This window comes from Megalobrama amblycephala, linkage group LG12 (assembly GCF_018812025.1).
Source record: "Megalobrama amblycephala isolate DHTTF-2021 linkage group LG12, ASM1881202v1, whole genome shotgun sequence".
Taxonomy (NCBI): domain Eukaryota; kingdom Metazoa; phylum Chordata; class Actinopteri; order Cypriniformes; family Xenocyprididae; genus Megalobrama; species Megalobrama amblycephala.
The window spans coordinates 31,724,718-31,731,275 of NC_063055.1; positions in this window are offsets into that span (position 1 = coordinate 31,724,718).

Below are 6,558 nucleotides of genomic sequence, written 5' to 3' on the forward strand. Positions count from 1 at the left end.
TTATGTCGTTATAACGAGATATTATGTCGTTATAACGAGATATTATGTCGTTATAACGACTTATTATGTTGAAATAACGAGATATGTCGTTATAACGACTTAATATCTTCAAATAACGAGATATTATGTCGTTATAACGATTTATTATGTTGAAATAACGAGATAAGTTTTCGTTTTTTTTTTCCCCTCCCCACCAAGTTTTTTTTTTTTTCCACCATGCAGTTCAGGGCTTCCGTACAAAAGCACCTGTGTTATGTTAACGAACAATGCACAAAAAACCGACGTCATGCCGTGTTGCATGCCGGGGCGGCGCCGCCATTTTGACAGGATCGCCCCCTACTACTTGCACTGAAATGAATACAGCAATGAATGAATGCTTACCTTTTGTTTTGTTTCTGCCATTAAGTGGAACATTCACATTTTTAAGAGTATCGTTTGCAGGGAACAGAAGCTATTTTATAGCATCGCATGATAATTTTATTTATTTATTTTTTTTACTAAGTTTTGTAGAATTTCGTTTACAATGTTCATCTGTTTACCGTGTCGCACACTGGACGCTCGCTGCTGCTTCAGCCATCATATGAATATCCAAATAAAAGTATGTGTTCAACACGCTGAGAAAAATCGATTCATTTATTCGTTGGAAACGTTTAAATGATGCTTAAACGAGCATATTGAGTAGGCCTACAACTGTTGTCATTGTAAATATTCCTTTCCACGATCCCAGAGAATCAGAGATTATGGGTCAGTCAGCGGACAGACGGACACGAACACACTGTATTTTTATATATATTTTAACAGATGACAAACAAAATCAAAACCCTAGGAGCTTGTCAACAGTTTAGTAGTGAGTCCTTGCAAGGGCACCTTTTAAAAACGCTGGCTTAGAGTATTATGATGACATTATATTAAAAGAGGTGCAGACGAGCCCTGAATATGAACGCAACGCGTTCTCCACACAGTGCTTTAACAGATATGTACAGAATCTTGTGTTTGTCTCGGTGCATTAAGCGTTTCTTCATTCTTAAAAGCATTTGAATGTCATGAATTCACGAGCGGAGTGAGAGTCAGACTCGCAAAAGGTAATGTTAATTATTAAACCAAAAATTTCAAAAAACACTCAGCAATGTCATTCTTTCATTGAGTGATATGCAGTGGGTTTAATCAGTGCCATTACTAAAAGATTTGCCATCCGGCGTCTTCTCGTCATCTTCTCGACCTGCTTCCCTTGCTGTTTTTACACGTAGAAAAGGCAAAAAACGTTGCTCATTGTCCGGTTCTCTCTCAGAAGGATTATCAGAGTTATATCACCATTATCGATGCAGCATTAATGACATACAATGGTGAAATTTTTCACAATCATGACAGAAAACAAATTACTGCCCTAAACTCAATGACGGAAATGCTGTGCGATCCTGTCAAGATGGCGTATAAACAAAGAAGTTACCCAGAACTCAACGCGGCGTGACGTCAGAATCGTATTCTCTATATGTTATTCATCACTGCACAACGCGGCAATGCAATGCATAATCAGTGCATAATTTGCATGTTGCAATGTATCAACGCATATGTTATATCCATTTCTTCGCACAGCATAATAAGTGAACTGTTGTACATGATGAGATTTTAAACAGATGCATTTTCTTGATGCATTAAACTACAACAGCATATGTGATTCCTTTTGTCTTCAATGCACAAGGGAAAGAGTTTTTTTCGTGTTATCTCTGCAAAGCAAAATGGAATAACTTCCTGCAGTGCAATGCACATGTTAAGTGTTATCACTTTAATACACAACGAAATAAGATTATAAGTTAGTTAGTATTTTGAAGGACTAATTTGCCAGAAATTTGCTCCGTAGGTCAAAAAATGGGTTCATATATATGTCTGAAGTAACATCAGAATGAGTCAATGAATATGTATAGAAAGTTCAAAATTGAGTAGCTACTCGGACCAGAAATATGTTCAGTAGGTCAAATATGGACTACTGTACGTCTGATAAAACATCAGAAGGAGTCAATGAGTCAGTAAAGAAAGCACATGACTGAGGACTAATTTGCCAGAAATATGTCCAGTAGGTCTAATATGGATTCTGTGTGGGTGAAGTAACATCAGAAGGAGTCAATGATAATGTATAAAAAGTTGAAAATCGAGAATTCATCGGCCATAAATATGCCCATTGGGTCAAATATGCAATACTCTATGGCTAAAGTAACCTCAGAGAGAGGCAAGAAAGTCATGATCGAGGACTCTTGGGCCAAAAATATGTTCAGTAGGTCAAATGTGGACTACTATATGGCTAATGTGATTCATAATGATTCATGATTGAGGGATAATTTGTGAAAAATGTCCATTAGGGCAAATATACAATACTCTATGGCTGAAGTAACATCAGAGTCAAGCATGAATATAAACTCATGATCGAGTACTAATTTGCCAGTAATATGTTCAGTAAGTCCAATATGTTCTTCAGTTTGGGTGAAGTAACATCAGAAGGAATCAATAATAATGTATAAAAAGCTCAAGATTGAGTGCTTTTGGCAAGAAAGATGACCTTTAGGTCAAATATACAATATTCTATGGCTGATATACCATCAGAAGGAGTCAATGAGTCAGTAAAGAAAGCTCATGATCGAGGACTAATTTGACAGAAATATGTCCAGTAGGTCTAATATGGATTCTGTGTGGGTGAAGTAACATCAGAAGGAGTCAATGATAAAGTATAAAATGTACCAAATCGAGAACTCATCGGCCATAAATATGCCCATTGGCTCAAATATGCAAAGGTCATGATCGAGGACTCTTGGGTCAGAAATATGTTCAGTAGCTCAAATGTGGATTGGTATACGGCTGAAGAAACATTAGAAGGAGTCAATGAGTACGTATAGAAAGTTCAAGATCAAGAGCTCTTGGGCCAAAAATGTGTGTTTTACGTCAAATATGGACTACTGTATGGCTGAAGTAACATCAGAGTCAAGCATGTATATAAACTCATGATCGAGTACTAATGTGCCAGAAATATGTTCAGTAGGTCCAATATGTTCTTCAGTTTGGTTGAAGTAACATCAGAAGGAATCAATAATAATGTAGAAAAAGCTCAAGATTGAGTGCTTTTGGCAAGAAAGATGACCTTTAGGTCAAATATGCAATATTCTATGGCTGACGTATCATCAGAAGGAGTCAATAAGTGTGTATAGAAAGTTCATGATCGAGGACTAATTTGCTTGAAATATGTCCGGTAGGTCTAATATAGATTCTGTGTGGGTGAAGTAACATCAGAAGGAGTCAATGATAATGTATAAAATGTACCAAATCGAGAACTCATCGGCCATAAATATGCCCATTGGGTCAAATATGCATTACTCTATGGCTAAAGTAACCTTAGAGAGAGGCATGTATATAAAGGTCATGATCGAGGACTCTTGGGTCAGAAATATGTTCAGTAGGTCAAATGTGGATTGGTATACGGCTGAAGTAACATTAGAAGGAGTCAATGAGTACGTAGAAAGTTCAAGATCAAGAGCTCTTGGGCCAAAAATATGTTCAGTAGGTCAAATGTGGACAACTATATAGCTAATGTGATTGAAGGCATCAATGAGTATAAAACTCAATACTTAATACCCATTGGACAGAACTATGTTCAGAAGGTCAAACACTGACTATTGTCTAGCTGATGGCACATCAGATAATTTAAATGAGTATGTATAGTAAATTCATGATCGAGGGCTAATTTGTAAAAAAATATGTCCATTAGGTCAAATATACAATACTCTATGGCTGAAGTAACATCAGAGTTCAAGCATGTATATAAAGCTCATGATCGAGGACTAATTTGCCAGAAATACATTCAGTAGGTCTAATATGGATTCTGTGTGGGTGAAGTAACATCAGAAGGAATCAATAATAATGTATAAAAAGCTCAAGATTGAGTGCTTTTGGCAAGAAAGTTGACCTTTAGGTCAAATATGCAATATTCTATGGGTGACGTATCATCAGAAGGAGTCAATAAGTGTGTATAGAAAGTTCATGATCGAGGACTAATTTGCTTGAAATATGTCCGGTAGGTCTAATATGGATTCTGTGTGGCTGAAATAAAATCAGAAGGAATCAATGAGTATATATAAAGAACATTCGAGATCAGGCGCTCTTGGGCCAGAAATATGTTTTTTACGTCAAATATGGACTACTGTCTGTCTGATGTAACATCAGAAGGAGTCAATGAGTCAGTAAAGAAAGCTCATGATCGGGGACTAATTTGCCAGAAATATTTCCAGTAGGTCTAATATGGATTCTGTGTGGGTGAAGTAACATCAGAAGGAGTCAATGATAATGTATAAAATGTACCAAATCGAGAACTCATCGGCCATAAATATGTCCATTGAGTCAAATATGCAATACTCTATGGCTGAAGTAACCTCAGAGAGAGGCATGAATATAAAGTTCATGATCGAGTACTCTTGGGCCAGAAATATGTTCAGTAGGTCAAATGTGGATTGGTATACGGCTGAAGTAACATTAGAAGGAGTCAATGAGTACATATAGAAAGTTCAAGATCAAGAGCTCTTGGGCCAAATATATATTCAGTAGGTCAAATATGTACTACAGTAAGGCTATTGTGATTAAAGGCATCAATGAGTATAAAACTCAATACTGAATACTCATTGGACAGAACTATGTTCAGAAGGTCAAACACTGACTATTGTCTAGCCGATGGTACATCAGATAATATCAATGAGTATGTATAGTAAATTCATGATCGAGGGCTAATTTGTGAAAAATATGTACATTATGTCAAATATACAATACTCTATGGCTGAAGCAACATCAGAGTCAAGCATGTATATAAAGCTCATGATCGAGGACTAATTTGCCAGAAATCCGTTCAGTAGGTCTAATATGTTCTTCAGTATGGGTGAAGTAACATCAGAAGGAATTAATAATAATGTAGAAAAAGCTCAAGATTGAGTGCTTTTGGCAAGAAAGATGACCTTTAGGTCAAATATGCAATATTCTATGGCTGACGTATCATCAGAAGGAGTCAATAAGTGTGCATAGAAAGTTCATGATCGAGGACTAATTTGCTTGAAATAATATTAATATGGATTCTGTGTGGCTGAAATAAAATTAGAAGGAATCAATGAGTATATAAAGAACGTTCGGGATCAGGCGCTCTTGGGCCAGAAATATGTTTTTTACGTCAAATATGGACTATTGTCAGTCTGCTGTAACACCAGAAGGAGTCAATGAGTCTCTATAGAGGTTTCATCATCAAGGACTAATTTGCCAGAAATATGTTCAGTAGGTCAAATATGGCCTACTGTCCGTCTGATGAAACATCAGAAGGAGTCAACGAGTCAGTAAAGAAAGCTCATGTTCGAGGACTAATTTGCCAGAAATATGTCCAGTAGGTCTAATATGGATTCTGTGTGGGTGAAGCAACATCAGAATGAGTCAATGATAATGTATAAAAAGTACCAAATCGAGAACTCTTTGGCCATAAATATGCCCATTGGGTCAAATATGCAATACTCTATGGCTGAAGTAACCTCAGAGAGAGGCATGTATATAAAGTTCATGATCGAATACCCTTGGGTCAGAAATATGTTCAGTAGGTCAAATGTGGATTGGTATACTGCTGAAGTAACATTAGAAGGAGTCAATGAGTACGTATAGAAAGTTCAAGATCAAGAGCTCTTGGGCCAAAAATATATTCAGTAGGTCAAATATGTACTACAGTAAGGCTATTGTGATTGAAGGCATCAATGAGTATAAAACTCAATAATGAATACTCATTGGACAGAACTATGTTCAGAAGGTCAAACACTGACTATTGTCTAGCCGATGGTACATCAGATAATATCAATGAGTATGTATAGTAAATTCATGATCGAGGGCTAATTTGTGAAAAATATGTCCATTAAGTCAAATATACAATACTCTATGGCTGAAGTAACATCAGAGTCAAGCATGTATTTTTTCGCAGGTTGATGTGTCTTTAGGAGATCGTCTAGTCTCACAGAGCTCCAATACTTATCCGTACAGGTGCATCATCGAAGCTCTTATGAATTTTGGTAAAGATACTTTGGAGAGCACCTTCACAGCGGGGCTCTTTTACAAAGACACAGCCTGATCCATGGACGCCACCGATCCGGGAGGCCAGAATGCCGGCTTGACAAAGAGGGCCGCATTCACCAATGCAAGCAACGTTGTAGAATTATTAGCTCCGATTCATTCAGATATATTTTTCCAACCGAAGTTACTCATTTCTGGGATCGATGTACGACTTAAAATGCAAATGACCCGTGCAAAAGATGAATTTTGTCTGATGGCCGGTAATGACGTAGCTTATAAACTCGATATAGTATCAGCGTCCCTTTTTGTAAAAAAGGTCACCGTCTCGCCACCTGTTCGCCTGGGTCACGCTCAGGCCCTTTTATCTGCAACTGCGAAATACGCGATTGAGAGGGTTGCCGTTAAGAATCTGTCTATACCGGCTGGTGCGCGCGTCTCTAATCATGAGAATCTATTCCTAGGTACATTACCAAAATCTATCATTCTGGC